The following is a 24,913-nucleotide window of genomic DNA, read 5'->3' as shown; positions in this document are numbered from 1 at the left end:
CAAATTTTATCTATATATGTAAGTAATTTCGTTAATGCCTTATGTAGTAAAAAAAAATCCATTCTAAAAATTTTCCTTTTTGCCATAAAATACCAGCAGGGGAATGTTTAGAAGGGAATACTAATAACTCACCATTGTATTGTGTATCAATATGATCTAAATAACTACTTCTCGTATGTTCTCCTATCCATTCTAATTCTTTTCCGGCTTGAGGCAACAATTGTCTAGGACTATTTAATTCGAATTCCCAGTTAAAGTATTAAATAAATGCTTAAGTGAATAGGTTGGAATTCTTAATGAAGGGCGAAACCAATTAACATCATCTAAGAGCTTCTGAAAATCATTTAGAGCCCTGAGACTGTCTCTCCTAATTTGAATTTTTTGTGGAAGGATTTTTCTTCTTTCATTTATACTTCCTGAATAGTTGCATGGAGTACTATCCTGTACCTTTTCAGAAGCAGTAAGACTGTAAGTGGTTAATTCTGCAACAGCTTGCTCATAGAGGTTTTGTAAAGTGGGCAAATTTTTATGAGCAATTAAAATATCCATATAATGAATAATTAAGGAATCAGGAAAATTTTTCCTTAAGTTTTCTAAAGGTTGATTAACAAAGTACTGGCATAATGTAGGGCTATTTAACAGTCCTTGAGGCAAAACTTTCCATTGATATTGAGCAGTAGGTTTATAATTATTTGGAGATGGAATAGTGAAGGCAAATTTCTCACAATCAGAAGGTTGTAATAGAATGATGAAAAAACAATCTTTTAAATCAATTACTTTAATATTCCAATCTAGGGGAATCATACTGGGTTGTGTCAGTCCAGGTTGTAAAGGACCCATAGGTTGAATAACAGCATTTATTTTTCTTAAATCTGTCAGCATTCTCCATTTTCATGATTTTTTCTTAATAACAAAAACAGGAGAATTCCATGGACTAACAGATCCTTCAATATGTCTAGCAGACAGGTGTTCTTGTATTAATTGCTCTAATGCTAGAAGCTTCTCTTTTGTTAAAGGCCACAGCTCTACCCATATTGGTTTATTAGTTAACCATTTTAAGGGAAGAGCTAAGCTACAAACAGTGGCCTCTCTCATAAATTTGGATAACCAATGCCAGATCGATCTAATTTGCGCTGAGTTATTATATTAGTTAAGATACCTTGTTGGTTTTTTCCTAGATCCTTTCTAAAATCATACCCCATTTGAGCCATAATATTTCTAGATTGGGAAGAGATGGGTGGTATATTTATAGTTGCCCTACATTGGGACAATAAATCCTGATCCCAAAGATTAATTTGTATAAGTGCAACAAAAGGTTGCATCATAGCCCTTTGTCCTTCAGGCCCAATACATTGATAAGTTGACACACTTTGAAAAATCTCTGTAAGTGTTCCTATTCCTGTAAACATAGTGGACACAGAAGTCAAAGACCAGGCAGAAGGCCAGTCCTCTTGAGATATTATAGAAACATCAGCTCCTGTATCTACCAATCCTTTAAAGGACACATTATTTATATAAACATTCATCTTGGGTCAATTATCATTAAGATAAGTCTGCCAATACATCTTTTTACCAGTACTGCCAAATCCACCTTGTCTTTGAATGGGGTCGGATTTTCCCTGTATGTAAGGTAATAAAAGGAGTTGTGCAATTCTCTGTCCTGCCTCTAACAACACTGGCTTATTGGTACTCATCATCATTTGAATTTCGCCTTCAGAATCACTGTCTGTAACTCCCAAATGAACTTGAATTCCTTGACTGGTAAGACTGATCCTGCCAATTAATAATCCAACAGTATTTTTTGGAATGGGGCCATAAATGCCAGTTGGTAGTTTAACAATGCTGGCATCAGGTAGTAAACATAAATTATCTAAAATGGGAGTATCTGATGCTGCACTCCCTCTTGTGGCATGAGTAAGGTCATTGATTGAGCGACAGACAGCATGATCCTTGCTGTTGCTGACTGGATATTGCTGAATGCTTGTATTGTTTTTCTTGGGGCCCCAAGGTGGGCCCATGTTCGTTTCCCTGTTTCTCTAAAGGCTGTCCATCTTTATCCCACTTTGACCTACATTCATTAGCCCAATGTTTCCCTTTTTTACATCGAGGGCATACACTTGGGGGAGGCTTCTTTTCTTCTTCCCTTCTTATCAATCTATCTTTTCTGCAATCTTTCCGAAAATAACCCAATTTACCACAATTATTTATTTTGCTTTAATGTATCTTTAAGAGCCATGGCCAATAAATTCGCTTTATAAGGCTCACTTCCAACATGCAGACAAGCTTTGATATACTCGTCTAGAGTGGTATTTTGGGCTTTTAAAGGCCAAAGAATCTTTTGACATTCGGTATTAGCATTTTCAAAAGAAAGTGTTTCCATCCAAAAGTCTTGGAGTTCTGGCTAGGAAATGGTTTTTCGAATAGCATCTTTCAATAGGGATAAAAAATCCACATAAGGCTCCCCTTGGGATTGAATAACTTCAACATAAGATTTAGCAGTCTTTCTGGGTGGTTCAAATCTATCCCAAGCACGAATGCAACACAAATGGACTTGTACAATAGCTTCATCAGGGTATTGTAATTATGGTTTAACCCCCAACCAGTCTCCACTACCAGTTAATTGTTCTGAAGTTATTGGTAATTGATTGGCATTGTTTCTCCTTGCTACTTGCTCTGTCTCATCTCTCCACCATGTTTTAAATTGCATATAGGGGCCAGATTCCAAAACTGTTCTAGCTAACATATTCCAGTCATAAGGGATTAAATGGTATTCTTGAGCGAATCCTTGTAACAGCCCTTTGACATAATTGATTTGCATTTCATACACAGCCACTGCTTGTTTCAAGTCCTTTATAACTTTAAAAGATAAGGGAATATATTCAAACTGTTGATATCCCTGAGGATATTGATTATTAGCAGGCATTTGTTGTACAACAATAGGAAATGCAGTAACTGTGATAGGCAGTGAGAAAGCATCAATATCTCCCTCTTTTCTTGCATTTAAGACGGATTGAGCTATTACTGAAATTTGAGGAATGGGAACAGTTAACTTATGGGGAATTTCCTGATACGGAGGTGAAGGAGGGGCTGTAGGGACAAGCTCCCTTTCTCTACTATCAACAGTTTTTACTGGATAGTTGTGTTTATCATCTTCCTTAATTAAAGGAGATTCAACTTTACTTTTTAATGGAGCTAGCATTGAAATTAGTGATTCCAATAATATTGTCAAATTAGCTATTTTTCAGTTGAATGCTGAACGTCATTATTTAAAGATGGAGTTGCTGCACACAGCTGAGAAAAGCTACGTTTTCTATCCCTTGTTAGCTCCATTTCAGAATCCTTTTCCATATCTGGTTCCTCATCAGGAAATAATGATTCCATATGTAAAGTCTCTAGACTTCCATATTGATCTACATGAGATTCATGAGACCGAAGACGATCCCCCAGTATTTTCTGGGTCTCCTCTTCGTTTTCATTTTTATCATTAAATTCAGCATTGACCACCCTCACAGGTTCCTCAGATTCAGACTGTAAAGGCTCCAGGGCTAAACTAATGAAATTACACAGAGACCCGACAGACGGGAACTTGCTCTCCCTGCTGGTGAGCTCGGCGGAGAGCCCTCAAAACCCGTCTCCAGACTTTTAAATTCAGTTCCGCTTTCCCTTGTGGATTAAACCAGGAACAATGTTTATTAACCGATTCAAGCAACTCTGTCATAGTTGATTTTTAAACTTTGACCCCAGAGTCTTGAAGTAAAGTATGCAATAAAACAGCATATTTTTGTTGGGCAGTCTGGGAATTTCCCGTGGCTCTGCGAAAATATTGCCGAAGTTCCGCTTACCTTGGAGCGGACGATTCCCTTTCGGTTCTGACGGCCTGAAGTCAGTCGAAGCCTGTCACTTCCATGCCCCAGGTTGGGCGCCAGACGTTGCGGTCGGGGACCATGAAAATGAGAAACCAAGTCAGAAGGACGTTTAATGCAGACCCAAGTCAGCGCTCCCCTGCGCTTTTATTAAATTACAGCAAGCAAAAAGACAGGATTATAGGATACGTTTTATCATCAAGCTAAACAGTTGCAAACGAAACCTCTTAAAGTTTCTCTTATGTCTCCTCAAGTCATCCGGCCACGTGAGTCCCTAGGTGTGCTCCTCATCTGGGTTTGCCTCAGAAAGGATCGTGAGAACTGTTTGCAGTCCTGTCACACCACTCACGACTCACACCAGATTCCAAGACGCAGCACCTATTGTTCTTTTCTCTTAAATCGGTTTTGGCTGTAGATTAAGCTTAAGCAGAAACTAAATTACAGCGAGGTTAACTGCTGGGGTATCTACAGTTATTGCATTCTGGGCCTAACTAGAAAGTTCTTTCTGCTGTTTAGTCTCAAATGGTTTCATGTATGCTTGCTCTATTCCCTTGGATTATTAGAAGATTTTTGCCTTCAAAAAATTAATTATTGTATTAGCATATGCTCCAGCAATTCTACTTCTAAGTATTAAGCAGAGTAGATATTTGCACATATTCATAGCAACATTATTCATAATAGAAAGAGGTAGAAATAATGTCCATTGATGGATGAATGGAAAAATCAACATATATTTCCACACAATGGAATATTCTTCAATCTTTAAAAAGGAAGGAAATTCTGACACAGGCTACAACATGGATGAACCTTGAGGACATTATACTCAATGAAATAAGGCAGTCACAAGATGACAAATACTGTCGGATTCCACTTTTATGAAGTATCTAGAGGAATCAAAGTCAAAGGGACAGAAGGCAGAATGGTGTTTGTGGGGCTAGGGGAGGAGGGGTGATGTAGCATTATTGCTTAATGGAGTTTCAGTTTGGGAAGATAAATAAGTTCTGGATGTGAATGGAGGTGATGGTTCTACAACAATGTGAATTACTTAATGCCACATACCTGTACATTTAAAGAGGGTTAAAATGGCAAATTTTGTTTTATATATTTTACCACAGTAATTTTGTTAAAAAGTTCCCTGAGGGCTGAGACCATGGCTATGTTCCTTCAGGTTCCCCCAGAGCTAGTCACATGCAAATGCTCCATGACAGGTGTTGTTGGGTTAATCAGGAATGTGCCCCTGCCCTTAGAGCGCCCGCCGGGGAGACTGTAGTGCTTTCTGGTTTAAGTCCGGGGAGAGGAAATCCCAGGGCAAAGTACATCTAAAAACCAAAATCAGTCAAAGGGAGAAACAAAGTTTAAAATCTGTTTATTGCTAACAAACTGCAGTCTGGGCCCTTTTCTCTTTCCATTTCCCCCTGACCTACCAACTGCAGTCCAGGGTCATCTCTCTCCTGTGCTCCAAAAGAAGCAAGCCAGCAAGCAAGCCCCCCGCCCCTTAACCTCTCAGGTTCAGACGTGCCCTCTGTTGCCCAGGTAATTACCAGTTGATATGGAGTTGAACTTCTCTCCACCCCTGAGGACTGATGCAAATGACCTAAAGCCATACTTCTCTCCACCCTTGAATGCCTGTTGATATGCAAATGTACTAAAGCCAGGCAAGATATGCTGGAAATATTACAATTTTACCCACACCGGTACACACAGATGTGCGTGAAACCAGTCCATCCTTGACAAGACAGACAGGAGTGTGATAATGTGAAAGTTCTCTGCATGAGGGTTAGGGCAGTTCTACGTGAGGACAGTCACTTTTCGAGGTGGGGTGGTTTAGGAGGGCTTCATGGAACAGATGTTTAGACTGAGCTTTGAAGAGAACATGGGATGTTATCATGGTTGGAGTAGAAAGCATCTGCCTTCAAGGTGGATAGAGGAACAGAAATGAAGGCCTTGGGGCCCATGAGGTCAGAGGGGGAGTCCAAGGGCAAGAGGGCCAGCAGGGACAGGAGAGGGCTGTGGGCAAGTGCTGAGGGCTGGCACAGGACAGGAAGGTCCTTGTTGGGAGAGGGCCAGATGGCAGGAATGGAAGTTCAGTTATTTATTACTGTATTTGCTTACAAATTGTGATAAAATACACATGACATAACATTTGCCATCTCAGCCATTTTTAAGTATGCAGTTCGTTGGTGTTCTGCACGTTCATATTGTTTTGCAGCCAACCCCATAATTCATCTCCAGAACACTTCATCTTCCCAAACTGAAATTCTGTCTCTGTTCATCAATAACTCCCCATTTTCTCCTTCCCCCGAGTCCATGTCAGGAAAGGTTTCGTTTTGAAATAACGATTAAGGATGCATCTTCCTTCTGGGTGCTGGGAGGCCTGGACTGGGTATTTAGCTTGCACAGAACAAACTGCCCCTGAACTGTTCAAATAAAGGGGCTCTACTGTGAGGAGGTGCAAAGTACAGTGGGCACCCCACAGTGGCCTTGACATCCCCTGCAGTGCTCTCAGAGTGGCTCAGCCCCACTCAGTATGTCGCTCAGTGAAAAATCACCCTATTCGGGTTCTGGAATAGTCGCTGGCCAGAGGCTGTGGGCAGTGAGGCATGAAGCACTGCCCCGCAGTGGGGCAGGAGCAGCATGGCTGGTCTGGGGAGGAGCGGCAGGCTTTGAACAGCAGAGCGCACATGCGGCGCAGGGGGAAAGGGGTGCAAACGGTATTGAGAAGATTCTTTCCCAACTGGATTTTTAAAGAACTTGGAGGCTAGGGAGACTTTTGTTATCACTGTCATGGTAACCCGTGTGTGAGAGGAGGGCCTGGGCTGCAGGGAGGCAACAAAAGGAGGCTGAGTCCAGAGGTGTGGAGGGAGAGCTGAGAGGGGTGGCTAGAGGATGAAGGCGGCTGAACAGGGAGGGAGTTCTGAGCTGGGGGATTTTATATGCTACCTGTGCAGAAAAATTGTGTTCTCCAGAGATCCTTGGCCATAGAATACGCTGTTTAAGCCTGTAACAGCTCTGAAATAAGGCACCACCACCCAACTTTGGTTCGCCAATGGATCTAATTTAAACCCTGGTGCATCTATACTAATCATGGCCTTGGGAAGTCATCAAATCCTCCTAATCCCAATTTCCTCATTCGTAAAACAGACTTAGGGCTGTGCTAGGGACCTGCCATAGGAAGCATCAGGTGCTTGGTGGATGCATAACAAATGGCGGTTGTGTCACTGGGTGTCATCAGAGAATTAAATTGTTTTCCGAACCTGCCAATCCTTTTTTGTCCTAGGCATAGTGCTAAGATGAAGATGGTCCTGCAAGCTTCTGTCCCTGGTGTACACACCCCAGTAGCTGCCTCCCTTGATTGGAGGTGGGATTTCACTCCTGTGACTGGGTCACTAATCAGTTGACTTGAGATAATCAAAAGACGAAATTATTCAGGGCAGGTCTGGCCCAATCTGAGCAGTCTGTAAAAGAAGGAGTAGGTCCTTCCTGAAGTCGGAGGTTCAGAGACAGGGCTTTCTCTTGCTGGCCTACAAGAAGCAAATTGCCATGTTGTGGAGAAGGTAAAAAGGCAAGGTACCATGAGGGCAGCCCCCAGGAGCTGCAAGTCTCAAGACTGCAGCTCCTAGAACTGAAGCTCTGCCAACAACCACTGGTCTTGGATGAGGCTCCAAGCTCTGAAGGAGACCACAGCCTGGCCAACACTTGACTGCACCTTGGTGAGCCCCTGGGAAGAGCCCAGCCAGCCTGTGCCCAGACCCCCGGCCCATGGAAACCATACAATAAATGTGTGGTTTTAAGTTAATCAAGTTATGGTAAGTTGTTGCACAGCAAGAGATAATAATATGTTCCCTCCCTCCCGCGCATCTTCTGCTGAGCCCGCACCTGTCCAAGTGTGCGGTGTCCTCCAAACTGGCCTTAAGTCACATGTCACTTCTCTTCCCTCATCTGACTCTATCTTTGGGCAGCACTTTTCCTTTCTGAAACTCCCCTTTTGACTTCTATGCCCCCCACTCTTTTTGTTCTGCAGTCCCTGCTGTTTCTGTCTTTCCCGGCCCCTCTTCCTCCTCCACGCCATTTCAGAACGCCGGAGTCCTAGGACTTCTCCTTGAGTCATCTGCTGCCTTTCTGCATTCTCTCCTCGGGTGGCCTCATCTAAGTCCCATGGCTTTCAAAATCATCTGTGTCACTGATTTGCATAATAGTATCCAGAAGCTTGATCTCTGCGGACTCCAGACACACATCCACACTTGACATCACTACTGGGCTGTAACATGTCCAGCAAAGAGTTCTTATTCCATGCCTGCCTCCAGCCGCCTTTGGTAAATGGTGCCATCATTTGCTTGATGGCTGAAGCTAAACAGCAAAATTTCTTTTAGTCAAGAGCAACCATCCCAGCCAGGGCAGGAACTACTTTGTTTGCCTGGTGAATCAGAAGTCTGCGTAGGTCTCAGGGGCCAAATGGCAGTCTTACTTCCCATTCAATGGGCAGGCACATTGCCGTGTCTCTTGGTGGAAGCATTCTTCCCTCTGGAATGAAGACCTGTAGGCTGAAGGGCATACGGTCATAGGAACAAGAAGCAAAATTTTTGCTAGTGGGTCACTAGGGGTAATAGTGAATGATGATACTCACATTTCTGGACCCAAGAATTCCAGCTATGGGAGAAACAGCACCATAGAGTGGAGGCTGATTCAGCACATACACAGCCTTCTACAAGACTTGGCCTCAGCCCTGCTGGATGCCAGCGCTGTAACTGAGTCTTTCCAAGGCCATTCCACTGCCCTATCAAGCAGCTGCTTCAGGATGGTAGGGAGCGTGGTGAGGCCAGGGAATTCCATGGGCGTGGGCCCACTGCCGCCCCTCACTTCCTGGGAAGTGAGGTCCTCGGTCAGAAGCAGTGCTGTGTGGAATACCATGATGGGGAATAAGGCTCCCTAGTACTCCACATATGCTGTTTGGGCAGAAATCCTGTGTGCAGGGAAGACAAATCTACATCCAAAGGGAGTGACTATCCCAGTAAATGCTGCCCCTTCCATAGGGAAGCAGTCCAGTGCGGTCCACCCACAACCAGGGAGCTGTCTGACCCCCCGCGAAGAGCCGTACCAGGGGCTCAGTGTCGGTCTCTGTGGCTGGCAGACTGAGCGCTCAGCAGCAGCCATGGGGAGATCAGCGATGGTGAGTGCGAGTCTCTGGTGCTGAGGCCAAGAGTGGCCTCCCTCCCTGCCACATGGCCACTTGCCCACGCAGCCATGATGAGGTGGCTGGGAAGGGGGCTGGTTGCTGCCTTCAGAGTGGGTCATCCTACCTACTTGATTATTAAAATCTTCCTTTCTGAGGTCACCTTTAGTGCGTATTCACATGGGACACAAGTCATCTTTCCATGTTTTGCCTATTCAGGGAGGTCTATCCACAAACCTCTTTCCCAGATTTCTTTGACATCAATTTTCTAATCATACTCCTTTCAAGTTCCTTCCTTTGCCTCTCTTTTACTCACGCCCAAGTTCAAATCCACCAAGTCCAGTTTTTCTATCTCCAAAAAATTCTATCTCCAAAATTAATATACTTCTCTTCAAATCCTCTGCTGCCACGCCCACCTAAGGCATCTCCTCTTGTCCCTCTTCTGTTGCAGTGATATTCAAACTCATTTAACTGCTTCCACTTTTTAATTTACCAATTTAGTTCACTCTTTACACGGTATCTTACAAAGACTGTTCACAAAACGTGAGGAAAAAATTCAGATTCCTTACCCAAGACTGTGAGGCCTACTTCCTTTTATCTCCTACTTCCCCAACTCCCTCCCTTGCCTGCTCTGTACCTTTCTATCACTTTCCAAACTTTTCACAATTTCTTCCCACCCAAGGTCCATTGTACATGGGAATACATAACATCATGATCTCTCTGCTTTGATCTTCATGGCAATAAAATGAGGTTTTTTTCTCTTTATGAACCTTCTGCAGTTGCTGTTCATCTCCGTGGTTATGCCTTTTTATTGTGCTGCTCATTTTTATAATTTCCACGCAGGAAAAACAAAATGTTGAAGAGGAGACAGGGTAAGTAGGTGTCATTAGGACTTTTACACAGCACGTAGGAATCAGTGAAGATTTAGTGGGGATAAGTGTGCTGGCTTAAATAGAATTAGAGAGAACCTATCTCGCCAGCAATATTTAAGACAAAATGAGAAGAGTATGGAGCCAGGGAAGAAGGTGTTCATTGTGCCAGGAAGAGAATCAGGTAGAAAACTCCTCTGTGAATTGATGTGGCAGCTTGCTGGTGATGACTTTCAGCTGAAGCCCATGGTAAATAGGCAGGAAAGACCACTCTGCATTCAGGAACTACATGAAGGAGAAAGAGGGGCTCTCCTGAAGTCTTTCTCAATTTCCTGGTGTAGACAGGGGTAGGAAGCAAGGAACATACCGCTGGCTGTGAGGTTCTTTTGTTGTTCTTGGGCGGCCATTCTCAGCCAAGAGTATTCTCAAACTGTTCCTGCTGTCTTTGCCCCTCTTCCGCCCAAGATTCTGATGAAGGCCCTACCTCTTCCTCAAGGGTGGTTTATGAAAAATGCAAACTTTCCCAGAGTCCCACAATTTCTCTTCAAAATTACTGTTCCAGATGCTTTTTGGAACTCAATAATTTGATTAGAATTTAGTAATGGAAACTTTGGGATCAGAGGAGTAAAAATCATTTTTTACTTGCAAATCCCGGGCCTTGGCAAACTTATGGGAGGGTTATAGCTCAGAGGGCATGGCATTTAGACATCTGAGGGGTCTTTGGGTAGAATACTAAAGCCCTGAAATAAGGAAGGCATTCACATAGCCAGAGGAAATCTGCCTTGCTATAACAATGAATGTGTATTTGCTTATGTTGTATAATTTCCAATAATTAATTTTCTAAAGACAATTTAGTATCAACATTCCTGGTGGCAAAGATGTAAACAAACTAAATGCCCACTAGCAGAGGAATGGTTCAGTGAGTTGCGATACATCCACACTATAGAGTATTATGCAGCCACTAAAGAGAATGAAGGCCAGCTCAGCCAGTCGGAGGGATTTTATGGGGAGTGTTTAAGTGAAAAAGATAAGGTGGAGAAATGTGAATGCTATGACTCTATATTGACAAAACAAATCACAAGAAGCCTCTACATGTGTCTGTGTGGGATAGTTTTTAGATTCAGATGGTTACACAGCATGGATTAAAGTACTGAAGGACATGTGCCAGATTGTGACCTGCAGTGGGGGTCACAGAGAAAAGCAAAGCAGAGGGAAAAACAAGAAAGAGAAAGAGTGCTACATCAAACAGAAAGTTTGCTGTGTATGATATGACCTCATTTATGTAAAATCTATCCATCTGTCTATCATAAGTCTGAAAAAAGAAATGATAAAGGAGCTTGGCCTCTCAAAATGGGCAGGAGATACATTATATCACATATGTTAAGTCAAAAGCACGTTGCAAATTAATGTGTATACAATAAATCTGGTTCCATAAAAGCAAACACAATCTTTCTATGTATACAGGTATTTATTTGTGTTTATCTGTTTATAAGCAAGGAGAAAGCATGGGCACACATATATCAGGTTTTTAAGAAATGTGTCTTCATTTTTCCTTAGTACACTTTTGTCTTCTGAAACAGATCAGCAGCCTTTTGAGGCACGTGGAAAAGTTCTGCTCACTATGTAATCACCTCATCCTGAAAGAAGTCACAGGCAAGGCCCTAAAGTCTGAAAATAAAACAGCTACTAGAAATTAAGGAGGGCCCTGTGGTGACAGATGATCACTTTCTTTGATTGATAACCATCTCTTGCCAAGACTGTTTGTATTAAGAGTTCACAAGTAACTGTAAAGTTCACAGTAAAGCTGTAAGTAATATCTAATAAACTAAGCTTCAGGATAAATGAACAGAATGTTGGCCTCAGCCATTTAAACTTGCCCTACTGAATTTATTAAGACTTGTTCTCTATATACTAGCTATTTGCTCAACTAGGCCATTGGGCATATCTGAGTCCTGTCAGCTGGCATTTAAGCTGTGGCTCATCAGGGCTGATCCTGGCATCCACTGGTGTTTCACAGACACCTGGAAAGTGAGCGTTTTGGCAGCTGACATTTTTGTGGGGTTGGAAGGTGAAGATTAGGATTATGGGCAGACATTGTGTGTCCTTCCCCTGACTATGGTGTGGGTTTATGGATGGTCATAACAGCATCTCCAACTCTCCAAGTTCTGTCCCTCTTTTATCTACCCCATTTACTCCTTTTTGATGATGACAATGAGCACAGTGATTATCTCAGTGCATGACTGAAATTTAGAAAAAAATCTCTTCTGCATTAAGCATGCAATACAAAAAACTGGAGACCTGTGTCTGGTCTTTATCACATGACCTAAGTAAAGAAATGCATGCAGTGAGTTGACTTTAGCATCCTACAACTTAAAAGGCTCCCCGTGGGGCTTTGAAATCCATGGACTGGATATCTGAATATGGTGGTTGAGACAGTTAGGAGAAAAGGAGTCAAAGGAAAGCATTCATGCTGTGGCAGGGCAGCCCTGGTGTTGGCTCATGACTCACACTTCCCAGGCCATAGTGGGGAGTGGTTGCTCGGAAGAGCCAGGCACAAGGTGCGCCTCCCAACCACCTTTGCATCTAGATGGAGTAAATGACTGGCTTTGCCAGTGACTTTAACCAAGACCACTTCTTAGTCTAATATGATCCAGAATGCGTTATAGGCTGAGCTATGTCTCCCCACCACTCCCTAAATTCATATGTTGAAGTCCTAAAGTCTAGTGTCTCAGAATGTGACTATATGGAAAGAAAGTCTTTAGAGAGGTAGTTAAAGTTAAGTGAGGTTATAAGAGTGGGCTTTATTTCAAAATGCCTGGTGTCTTTATAAGAAGGGGAAATCAGGACACAGACACAGAGAGACAATTATGTGAGGACACAGGGAGAAGGTGGCATGTGCAAGCCAAGAGAGGCCTCAGAAGGAGCGTACCCTGCTGACACCTTGATTTTGGACTTCCAGGCTCCAGAGAACTGTGCGGCATGAATTTGTGTTGTTTAAGCCCCCTGGCATGTGATACTTAGTTCTGGCAGCCCTAGCAGACTAATACAGAGTGGATGTGGTCTCTCTGCTTGCTTTCTTCCTACCTTTGCTGGGTAGGATGCGGGTGCCTGGGATGAGCCAAGCGGCATTGTTGAAGATGGAAAGTCCTCTGTTACCTGGTCTCTGAATACCTCCATGCAGTGCAGCCTGCTATTGGAGACAATCAGGAATAGTCTTCTGAGATTTTAAGTAAATGAGAAATGAATTTGTGTCAATGAAACCTTGGAGATTTTGAGATTTACCTTTTACAACAGTAGAGTGAGGTACCCTTTCCACATGGAGAAGCCGTCAGCACAGATAAAGGGAGACAGCCGGCCACTCCAGGACAGGGAGCAGGGGGAACACCAACACGCAGGGCTGCTCTCCTCAGCCGCAGAGCACTCTGGGATGGCCTGGGGCAGGTGGATTAAAGCCGCCCAAACTCCTCATTAACTACCGCAGGGTCCTGGGGGTGGAAGAAAGCTCACGATAAAGCCACATGATGCCACAAGAAAAATACCAAGATCTGGAACCAGAAGTCTTAGGTGAATGATTCTCATTTAGAAAAACTATGGGTCCCATGCCGATAAACAACTGCTGTGGTAGAAAATACAGAATTTTCATGTTTATGTTGGCTTCCGCTGTTGGACATTTCATGTTGAGTGTATCGTGTGTAATGTTTTCTGACTAAGTTATTTAATAAGTCACCAAAGTACCCAAGTAATTAAGAGGTGGGTGGTCTATGTTGATGAGTAAACAATATAATTTATCTGTAGTCCTTTCACGTCCTGCTGTCAGAGTGTGCTCCAAGTTCATGAAGTTCATTAGCGCTGAAACCGAAACCTGTCCTTGGCTATGAATGAGTTAATGGTCTGTCATCCAAATCTGGGAGCCCGCTGGCCCAGCGCGGCAGAATGGGGTGGGAGCCCAGGCCTGGGGCCATCAGCAGGCACCAGACTGACCCTCCGCCTCCGGGACTAGCTATTGACGCCCCTCCAGATATCGTGGATGCAGAGCTCTTGCCCATTCTTTTGGCTCTCTCCTACTTCCCAGTCCTTAGGGACACTCTATTTTCTTGCCCCCCTTGGAGTCAGGTGTGGTCACATGATTTATGCTGGTCAGTGAAATCTGAGCAGGTGCATGCCTGATCCTCCTGCTGTCTTTTCTCCTGAGAGTGTGATGGTGGAGTACAGTATGTGTTTGGTGTACACAAAGCAACCTGAAATCATGTGATGCCCCCTGGGAGGCCATTGTCTGAGCAGGTCCCCTGTCCCTGCAATGGATTTTGCAAGAGCTCACTTTGTGCCCAGTTAGTCACAGCAACTCTGATGTTTTGTTACTGCAGAACCTTGCCCATCCTGACTAAATCTCAGCATAGCCCTGTGAAATGCCTCTTCGTGCCTACTGGAGCAGAAGCTGTTGCCTGTCCCTCAATATCTGGTCCCCTTTTCTTTCTCAATTAATAGAGGCACATAGGTGCCTAAAACAAAGGTGACATTTCCTAATCTCCTTCATAGCTAGGAAGTGACTGGGTAACTGAGCCCTGGCTGTGGTGGCTGGTTGGGTTCTAGATAACCATGGTTTCTGTCTTTTTTCTTCTTCATGTTTTATCTGAGCAAAAAGCAAATTCATGAGGGAAAATGGGGTTGTCCCCATCTGTGGCCTGCCTCCCATTGGAACGAGAAGACTTTTCACATCCAGGATGAGGCCAGATGCCCTCATTGGGAGCTGCCCTCTAGGGACGTCCAAGTGGTGAGGAAAGGGGGCCTCAGTTCAACAGCCCATAAGGAGCTGACACCTGCCTACAACCTCCTCAGTGGGCTGGGAAGAGATCCTCCCACAGTCAGAGCTTCAGGTGAGACCACAGCCCTGACTCTTTCTAGTTCAACTGCAGCTTCAGGATAGACTTCCAGCCAGGGGCACCCAGCTAAGCCATCTTTATACTCCTGACCCATAGGAACTGTGAAATAATAAATGTTTGTTGTTTTCAATCACTAAGTTCTGGGGGCAATATTTTATGCAACAATAGATAACTAATACACTGCCTAAATGGATATGCATGAAAGTAACATGTGATCTCCAATTCCTGCCATTAAGGGGAAGCATCATGCCCTCCCTTTCCCCTTACATGCCTTCTCAATGGCTAGAATGCTGTTGTGGAATGTCTCACGGCTACACACATAACAGGCACACCTAAAGCATGACAGAGAGTGAGGCAGGAGCCTGGACTCCTGAGAGTGTCATGGGGCTGAGCAGTCATGCTAGATCCTACTCTTACGTGAAGGAGAAATAAGCTTCATTCTTGTTTAAGCCATTGCAATTTGGGGTCTCTTGTGAGGAGCTGACCCTGTGCCATGACTAAAACATCTCAAATTTTGTAGAATGGGAAAACTCCAAGAAGTAAGTTTGTCTTGGGGCCAAATTTTTTCGTAGAAGCAGAGAAGGCTCATATTATTAAAAGTTTATTAAGAGACTTGAAGTTGGATATACAAGAGCCATTTTCTTCCTTAAAAATTGTAGATTATAGAAACTGGTCTCTTGAAAATGAAGCAAAAGCTAGGCGTAATAGCTTCAGGAAGAGGAACCTGGGAATGGAATTGATCACTTTGATCAACTGATCAACTAAGAGGGCGAGTTCAGGCAGCTTGGCAGTCAGAATGATGACTTGCATTCTTGTTCATAAGAATTCTTTTGTGTATCAGTCTAAATAGCTCTTTCCAAAAGAAAAAAGTGTTTGAATGGGATTATGTTTATGCTTAAAAACTAAGAAAGTGGTGTTTTTAATGTCTCACAAATGCGCAGCTCCGTGAGTCACTGCAGTCCACAGTGGCAATGTGGATTCCTTCTGGAATGTCTCTGTAAAAGGTCAGCTCTCCCTTGGGTAAAGAAAGCACTGAAAGAGTTTTCATTCGTTGTAAAGAGTTATGGGCTGCACGAAGAGAGGGAGTCTTAACTGTAACTGGGGCTATTTGCTTTTCTAATCCTCACACTAATGCTGCAAGTTTTACAAATAGCTAAAATAGAACAGATGTAAAAAACATCATTGTCAGGCTCCAGCCTCAAGCCTGTCCAATTAGGGACTGAACAAGAACTGTGCCAAAAAGCGTCCCATGTCCTGTTTTCATTTTTTATTTTGTCCTTGACTCTGCATACTGAATATGAAAACAGACTAAATACAAATATCTGGGGAAAAAAATCAATGCATCAGACACCAATGAAGGTTTTAATATAGGGGAAGATCTGCCTTTTCTTGGATTGGAAGGCAATACTGTAAAGGGTCATTTTTCCTAAAGTATTTTATTTTAATTCAGCATCATTTCAGGTAAACATCTCAGTAGAATTTGGGGAGAACTTGGACAAAATTATTCTAAAGTTGATCTAGCAATAAATATTTGAAAATAACAGAATATTTGGAAAAGAATAATAAAGGAGGACTTGTCTTATATGAATGGAATAAATTCTTACAGTAATAAAACAGCTACAGTAATAAAAACAGTGTGGTCTGGCTCAGGAATAGACAGGTAGATTAATGGACTGCAACAGAAGATCCAGAAATAGACTCTCATAGATATGGAAATGCAGCACATAAGACAGTTACCATGTCAACTCAAAAATAAGAAAACAAACAACCTAATAAAAAATTTGGTACAGGATTTAAAAGGCACTTCGCAAAAGAAGATGTTCAGATGGCAAATAAAGACATGAAAAGATGCTCAACATCATTAACAATTAGAGAAATGCAAGTTAAAACCACAATGAGATTATCATTATATAGTTATTAGAATGGATTTTTAAAAACCCAAAACTGAAACTACCAAGTGCTGATGAGAATGCAGAGCACCTGGAACGCTCATAGCTGCAGGTAAGAGGGCAAAATGGCACCCTGGCTGCTCTGGAAACAGTGAGGCAGCCTCGCAGGAAGTTGAGAAGCACCGTATGATGCAATATAGTGCCAATGGGAGTCATGATCCAGTAATTCCACTTCTGGGTATTTACCCGAGAGAAGTGAAAATGTATATTCTCACAAAACTCTGTAGGCAAATGTTCATAACAACTGTTTAATCCATTTGGCTGCTGAACAGAACACCACAGACTGGGCAGCTTAAACAACAGACATTTATTTCTCACAGTTCTGGAGGCTGGAAGTCCAAGATCATGGTGCCAGTAGATTCACTGGCTGCAAGAAACCCTCTTCCTCATAGACGGCCGTCTTCTCCCTGTGTTCTCCCATGGTGAAGGGTGAGAGAACTTTCTGGGGTCTCTTTTACAGGGCACTGATCCCACTCGTGAGGGCTCTACCTGCATGACCTAATTACCTCCCAAAGGTCCCACCTCCAGTTGCAATCACACCGGGGGTCAGGATCTCAACATATGAATGGGGGGCACAAACATTCAGTCCATAACAACTTTATTCATAGTAAAAAATAATGGAAAACATCCAATTGTCTTTCCAAGGGTAAATGAATAAACAAACTACAACAGAATATTACTCAGCAATAAAAAGCAATGGACTGTTGACACATGCACACATCATGGATGGAGCTTAAATACATCATGCTAAGTTAAAAAAAAGCCCCACTCAGAAGTTTTACCCTGTGTCATCCATCCATGTGACATTCTAGGACGGGCAAGGCTGCAGGGATTAAGAGAAGAACAGTGTGTGGCCATGAGTTAGAGCTGGGGTGGGATTTGCCTACCAAGGGGCAGCAAGGGAGTTTTTCAGGTTAAGGGAACTGTTCTGGATCCTGCTTGTGACAGTGGTTACACAGCCCCATACATGTGTCAAAACTCATGCAACTGTACCCCAAACGTGGAGGTTACTGAATGTAAAATATAAAATAAATTTTAAGAGACAATACACAAAATCATGAATATAGACAACAATATTGTATTGTAATCATCATCAAACTTACTAAGAGATCAGACTGTAATTTTTCACCACAAAGAAGAAATGATAATTATGTGATGTGAATGAGGTGCAGACTATCTACAATGGCAATTGTATTACAATATATAAATGTATCAAGTTGACATATTGTACATCTTAAATTTACACAATGTCAAATATATTTCAATTAAAAAATAAAAAGACATCATATCATCTTTGAGTAAAAAATTAACAATCTACTATGTGGAGTGTGATAACAGGTTAATGATTTAGACAAAAATACAGGTAGATCCTTCCCTCAGTCCTCACATGGAAATATAGTCCAGGTGGACTGAGAATTTAATTGTAAATATGGAAATTATAAAATGTTACAAGAAAACATGGGGGAGTATTTTTATAATATTGTCTGGGGGAAGTGTTTCAAATAAGCATGCCACGTATCCTCGAACCAATGTATTTGATGGTATACAAATTTAAAACTGCTGAATAACCAAATAAGAGGAAATGAAATAAAGTAAAATAAGCATGTTTAAAACTAAACTGGTAAAAATATTTGCAACCCACATGGTAACAGATAAATTTTCTTGTTAAACAAATAACTCAAAAAAAGAGAAATCCAAATAAAAATTTGTGAAGAACATAAACAAGCAATTTACAAATTAACCAGTAGACATGAGAAAAGGCATTATATCTCCTTAATGATCAAAGAAATAAAAACAACAGTTTTGTTTGTGTATCAGGTTAACAAAGGGCAAAAGGACTGATAAAATCTGCTAGTCGGTTTAGAAAATGGGAACTCCCTTGGACAATTTGTGGGAGTATAAATTTTTATAGTCTTTGGGTAGGGCAATATGAATGCCTTTGTGCCCAAAGGAAATAATAACACAATTGAAAAAGAATCCATATACTTCAAGGTATTTGTTGTAGCCCTGTATAAGGTGAAAAACTTTTTGCTGCCTGTTTCGTTAGCCTTTAAAATTCTAATGTTCTCTGTGACCTTCGGGTGGGGAATATAATGCACATGGTTTTCAGAATTATTTGACTAGAGGATCTCTCCTCTTTTTCTTTCCCTCAAAATGCGTCACCCTTCGGTCATAAAGAGGTGACTGAAAGGAACAGGGGTTACATCTGAGATGGTAAGATTTTACTCACTTCTTTGTACTTTTCTGTATTGCTTGAATTCTTTAATGATGAACATTTATCTTTTTGATTTTTAAAAAGTAAAATAGTTTTCAAAGGAAGAAAAATGATCCAGTGGTTTTAAAAGACGTATAACTTAAAACTCAGTCTAAAGCAAACCACTTTGTAAGTCAGCTTGATGTGAAGAGAAGAGCTGGAGATCTAATAGGCACTGGAAATATTTGGATGAGCCAACATCCAAGCGGTCCAGAGTCCAAAGGTGGAGGTGCAAGCGCTTGCTGTGGCTTAGCTGCTTGGAACACTGGACAGATTAATTAGCTTCCCGGGCCTCAGTTCTCCCTGTGAAGTGGGAGTCGTGCAAGCTACTTGCCTCACTTACACAGTGGTTGTTAAAATGAGACTATCTGTGCAAAACTGCTTTGCTTGAATCCTTGAAATACTTTCAGTAAAAATTCCCTTGGGTATCTTGAAGAATTTGGAGCTGAGAGAGAGAAGTAAGTGATGGAGCAACATATAAATTGGAAAGACAGCACTGACCACCGTCTATCCAAAGGTGTGTTTCTCCTCAGAGTGTGTGGTCTGCTCACCAGCAGCACTGGAACCAGCTGAGCAATGCCAGGTCTGGGCCTGACCTGATGAAACAGGGCTTGTCCCTAAACAGGATTCCCCTGGGGATTTGGTGCGCATCACCGTTTGAGAAGTATTATTTTAGGGGATGAAGTCTATCTCCAGTAAATGTAAATCTGTGATAGTGAATACAACTTTTCCACAGGCAGTAAGAAGACCACCTATCAGTTTCTGATGAAAACAGAAAAGGAAGTCAACTTGAACTCGGTTTCCTAAATTGTGCCTTTTTCATGACACCAATGAGCACAAATTAACTGATGCTCCATGGAGCACACTTTGAGGCAGGCCCAGCTACGTAATTCCTGGGGCCAAGGGTGAAATGAAAATTCAGGGTCCTCTGTGCAGCATTTATTAAGGATTTTGTGATGGTGGCAGCAGAGCACTGAACCAAGCATGAGGCCCTTCTAAGCCAAGGGTCCTGGGCTGCTGGGGATCTGCTTGGTGTCATGTCCGGGGAGCTGGTTGTCCCTGTCTTGGGGAGTGTCTGAGATAATAAAGAGCTGTAAAACCACACTGTAAGAACTGTGGGATGGAGCAAGATCTGTCACCCCCAGAGCCTTACTAAAATTCTGGTAACTTCAGATTCTCACCAGATGTCAGAACCTTGAACTCTTCCGTCTACTCGGTTTGACTGCTATTGTTAGTGTTTGTGAAGGGCTGCCTAAGGGAACAGAGATAATACCAGGCTCCTGCATGGGGAGGGAGCTGGCGGGCAGGACTGAGCCTCAGGCTGAGGGCCAGTTCCTGAAAGGACAGAGCAAGGATCCCTTCCATGCAAAGCTCCTAGCCTAGCCCTTGGATGCTTCCTCTGTGCACCCTTGGGCTGCACTGATTAAACCTCTCAAAGACACATGGGAACTGGGTGGCACTGTGCCCCCACATTCTGATTTCTCTGAGAAATGATGGGAGAAACAGAAGCAAGGAAGGTTAATGTTAGTATGTTACTGAGAATAATTCTCATAATATGATAGAACACACCATGAGGACTTGCAGGGGAAATTCCCTCAGGGCTTCTTAGAACCTCAGAAAAATTAGTATGTTTTTATCTTATAAGTGTAGAACACCAGGTTTTCTTCCTTGCTTTGGCTGCTAGAAGGCTCAGTTAATTTTTTCAGCTACATTTGGTAGTACATACAACGATACAGTACACATTTTTGTAGTTTATCTCACCTGTGATTTTATTTTATTTTCCTATTTTACACCTATGTTTTCTTATTAATATACTATTACTATTTTATATTGTAAGTTTTATTGAAGTATAATTGGTATACAATACAGTGTGTATGTTTAAAGTACATAAATGATCCTTTCTAACCCATGCCTACACCCGTGAAACCATCACCACAGTCCTGATGACAAACAAGCCCCCCACAAGGTTCCCTACAAGTCTCCGTAGCCCCCATAGCCTCCACCAACAGCCTCCTCCGAATGCCAGGCACCCACTATTCTGTTATCTCTCACTGTAGGTTAGTTTGCATTTTCTGAAATTTCATAGTAATGGAACTCTTTTGTTTGTTTGTTTTAGCTTCTTTCACTCAGCACAACTATTTGGGGATTAATCTGTGCTGTAGCAATTATCAATAGCTCATTCCTCTTTACCGCCAAGTAGTATCCCATTGGGTGGACAAATGATGGTTTGTTTATCCATTTACCCACTGATGGGCATTTGGGTTGCTTACAGTTTGGAGCCCTCACAAATAAAGCTGGTCTGAGCATTCATGTAGAAGTCTTGGTGTGGACATATGCTTTTGTTTCTTTTGGATAAAATCCTAGAGATGGAATATCTGGGTCATAGGACAGGTATATGTTTAAACTTCTAAAAACACACCAAACTCTTCTCCTAAGTGACTGCACCATTTTCATCCCCCTGCATAAATGTTCCATCAACACTGTGTTTAATTAACAGGTATGTGGTGTTACCTTACTGTGGTCTAACTGCATTTTTCTAATGACTAATGCAGCTGACCTTCTTTTCATTATCTATTCGCTATCCTTATATCTTCTGGTGAAATGTCGGCTTCAATATTTTGTCCATTTTTTAAAAGTGGGTTGTTTATTATTACTGAGTTTTGAGAACTTTTTATATATGCTGGATACAAGCCCTTCCTCAGATAAATAATTTGCAGATATTCTCTCCCAGTCTGTGGCTTGTCTTTCCATGCTCATACATATCAGTCCCTTTTTGGAGAGCAGAAATTTTTAATTTTGATAAAACCGAATTTGTTAATTCGCTCTTTTATGGATGGTGTTTTTGATGTTATGTCTTAGAATTCTTTGAGTAATAAAGGACAAACCCAGGGCTCAAAACCCTATCTTGGCTCCAAAGGCCTTGCACTTTCCACTGCTGCACATTGTGCCTATCAACTTGTCAAGCAGATGTGACTGAGTCTCCACCATTAGCCAGGCGCTGTCCCCGGTGCTGGGGAGGCAGCAGTGAGCCAGACAAACGAAGGTGTCAGCTTGGATGGAGCTGAGTGCGTTCCGACAGGACAGAAGACCAGCAGAGTAAGTAACTGCCTTCGGAGACGGTGAAAGCAGAGGAGAGGTGGGAAGCAGGTGGTCTGGGACGCCCCGAAGCGGCCTGCAGGCTGCAGGGGAGGGAGCCAGGCACGCACTGGGACCAGTGTGCCCCTGCTGGAGGCCTGCTGAGGAATAGCAGGGGTCAGGTGTGACTGGGTTGGGGGAGGGGCGCAAATGTAGGGAGAATGGAGGGGATAAGGACAGAGACATGATAGAGGGATTGCTGAGGAGTGGCGCTCGGGAGTGTCTCATGTGGGACCTTGGAGGTAAAGTAAAGCTTCTGGATTTTTCCGAATGAGTGCAGAGCTATTGGAGGCTTTGGGTGGAAGTAATGGGCTCTAGTCGCCAGAGCTGAGACTAGACTGGAGAGAAGGAGGGGTCAGGAGTAGGGTGTTGGGGTGACCCAGCGGGAGGTCCAGGGTGGGGATGGTGTAAAGCAGTTAGATCTAGATCTTTTTCTAAGATAGAGTCAAAGGAATTTTCTGATGGATTAGATGGGGTACCTGAAAGAAAGAGGGAAGAGAGAGGTGACTTGGACCCCAGGCTTTTGACCTGGGCACGTGGCCATGCAGGGTTGCTGTTTTCAGAGTGGGGTCTTGGCGGGGCAGGATCTGTGCAGTAGACGCAGAGGTCTGTTTTGGATGAGCTACACTGAGGGGTGTCTGTTAGACACGGAGGGGCCGCGAGGCAATTAGTGTTAGGGAGGGGTTGGGGAGAGATGAGTTCGGGCATCAGAAACATTCAGATTGTATTTAAGGATCCAATCCTGAGTGACTAGGGGACAAGGCTGGTCCTTGGCGCTCTCCAGTACTTACTGATTAGGGGCATCAAATGGCCAATGAGACCCTGGAGGAGGAAGTAGAGGACAACCAGGAGAGGGTGGAGTCCTAGGGACCAGCAAAGGGTTCCAGAGGGGAGTGGCCGTCAGTCCGTGGCAGGTGCTGCTGAGCAGGGCAGAAGCCCAGACTGCAGATGTGGGGGTGGACGTGGGGCTGGAGCTGCCTCCATGGCAAAGGAGGGGTCTGTGCAGTGAATTCCCAAGTAGAGGGTGAGGACAGAGATGCTGAATGGCCCGGCTGAGAGTTCTGCTGCAGAGAAGAGCAGAGAATTGGGACATGGGACAGGGAAAGTGGGACTAGGAGAGAGGGCTTCCCTGTTTTTTTCTTAATGAGAGAAATGGCAGCATGTTCGTATACTGACGGTAATGATCCTGAAAGAGGGAGGGTGGGTATCATAAAGGAAGCCCTGATGGGAGGCGTCCTGGCTTCTCCCTTTTCAGAGGGGTAGAAATGGTAGGATTCTTTCCAACCTGTACTCACTTCTCTAGGTCTATACGGAAGGAGAGACTGGACACAAAACCAGTGAGAGTACCAGAGACAATGAAGTAATTCAGACATTATTCATCGTCCAGTAGCTGGGATAACTTTGGCCCATCTCCTGGAGCCCCTGCATCTGAGGCCCTATAAGACCAGACCTGTGCTGGACATTGCATCTCCATCTGGGATACTAGCATGCTGAGGAGAAAATTATTATGGGGCAGATTTCGATTATGGACTGAATTGTCCACCTTATTGTTCCTAATGGCAGGAGCCAGGCCTATATGGTTTTGCTCACATCTGTTTCTTTAGCAGGTTGCAGTGTGGCCAATGTATAGTAGGAGCTCAACAATTTTTGTTGAATGAATACAAAGGCTCACTTTAAAAACCTACTCTCCCCAATGCCAATCAAAACCACAATGAGATGCCACCTCACACCTGTTAGGATAGCTGTTATCAAAAGGTAGAAGATAAGTGTTGGTGAAGATGTGGAGAAAAGGCAACCATTGTGCACTATTGGTGGGAATGTGAATTGGTGCAGCCACTATGGAACACAGTATGGAGGTTCCTCAAAAACTAAAAATAGAACTATCATATGACCCAGCAATCCCACTTCTGGATATATACTCAAAGGAAATGAAATCAGTACCTCAAAGAGATATCTGCACTTCCATGTTCATTCCAGTATTATTTACAATAGCCAAGATATGGAAGTAATTTAAGTGTTCATCACAAATGAATGAATAAAGAAAATGTGGTATATATATATATATATAATATTAATATATATTATTCCATTACATGCTGTAATATTCCATGATAAATATGTACATATGTTTACCTATCTATATACATATATACATAGATAAATATAGTGGAATGTTACTTAGTCTTAAAAAGCAAGGAAATTCTGCCTTTTAGTACAACACAGATGAACCTGGATATAATGTAAGTGAAATAAGCCTGCACAGAAAGACAACTACTGCAAAATCTCACTTACATGTGGAGTCAAACTCATAGAAGCAGAGAGTAGAACAGTGGGTACCAGGGGTGGGGAGGCGGACGTGGGGAGATGTTGGCTGTAGGGCACAAAGTTGCAGCTATGCAGGATGAATAAGCCTAGAGGTCCAATGTACAGCATGGTGACTATATCTAGTAACACTGTATTGGACACTGGAAATTTGCTAAGAGTGTAGGTCCTCTTACTGCCTACAAAAAAGAAACTGATGTGAGAAGATGAACATGTTAATTAGCTGACTCCAGGAATCATTTCACTATTGCATACATGTATCAAATCATGATGTTGTACAGCTTAATATGTACAGTTCTTGTTTTTAAAAATGCTCTCCCCATTTAAACCTTGATTTGGATAAACACATCCAACATATCCTACACTTGCAAAATGAATATTCACATTGTTTAAAATAAAGCACAGAACATTAACCATATCAGCATGGAGACACCCCAGAGAGTACTGGAAACATCTTAAAATCTAAAATTG

Source organism: Manis pentadactyla, chromosome 16 (assembly GCF_030020395.1).
Source record: "Manis pentadactyla isolate mManPen7 chromosome 16, mManPen7.hap1, whole genome shotgun sequence".
Lineage (NCBI taxonomy): Eukaryota > Metazoa > Chordata > Mammalia > Pholidota > Manidae > Manis > Manis pentadactyla.
This window is presented reverse-complemented; position numbering follows the sequence as displayed.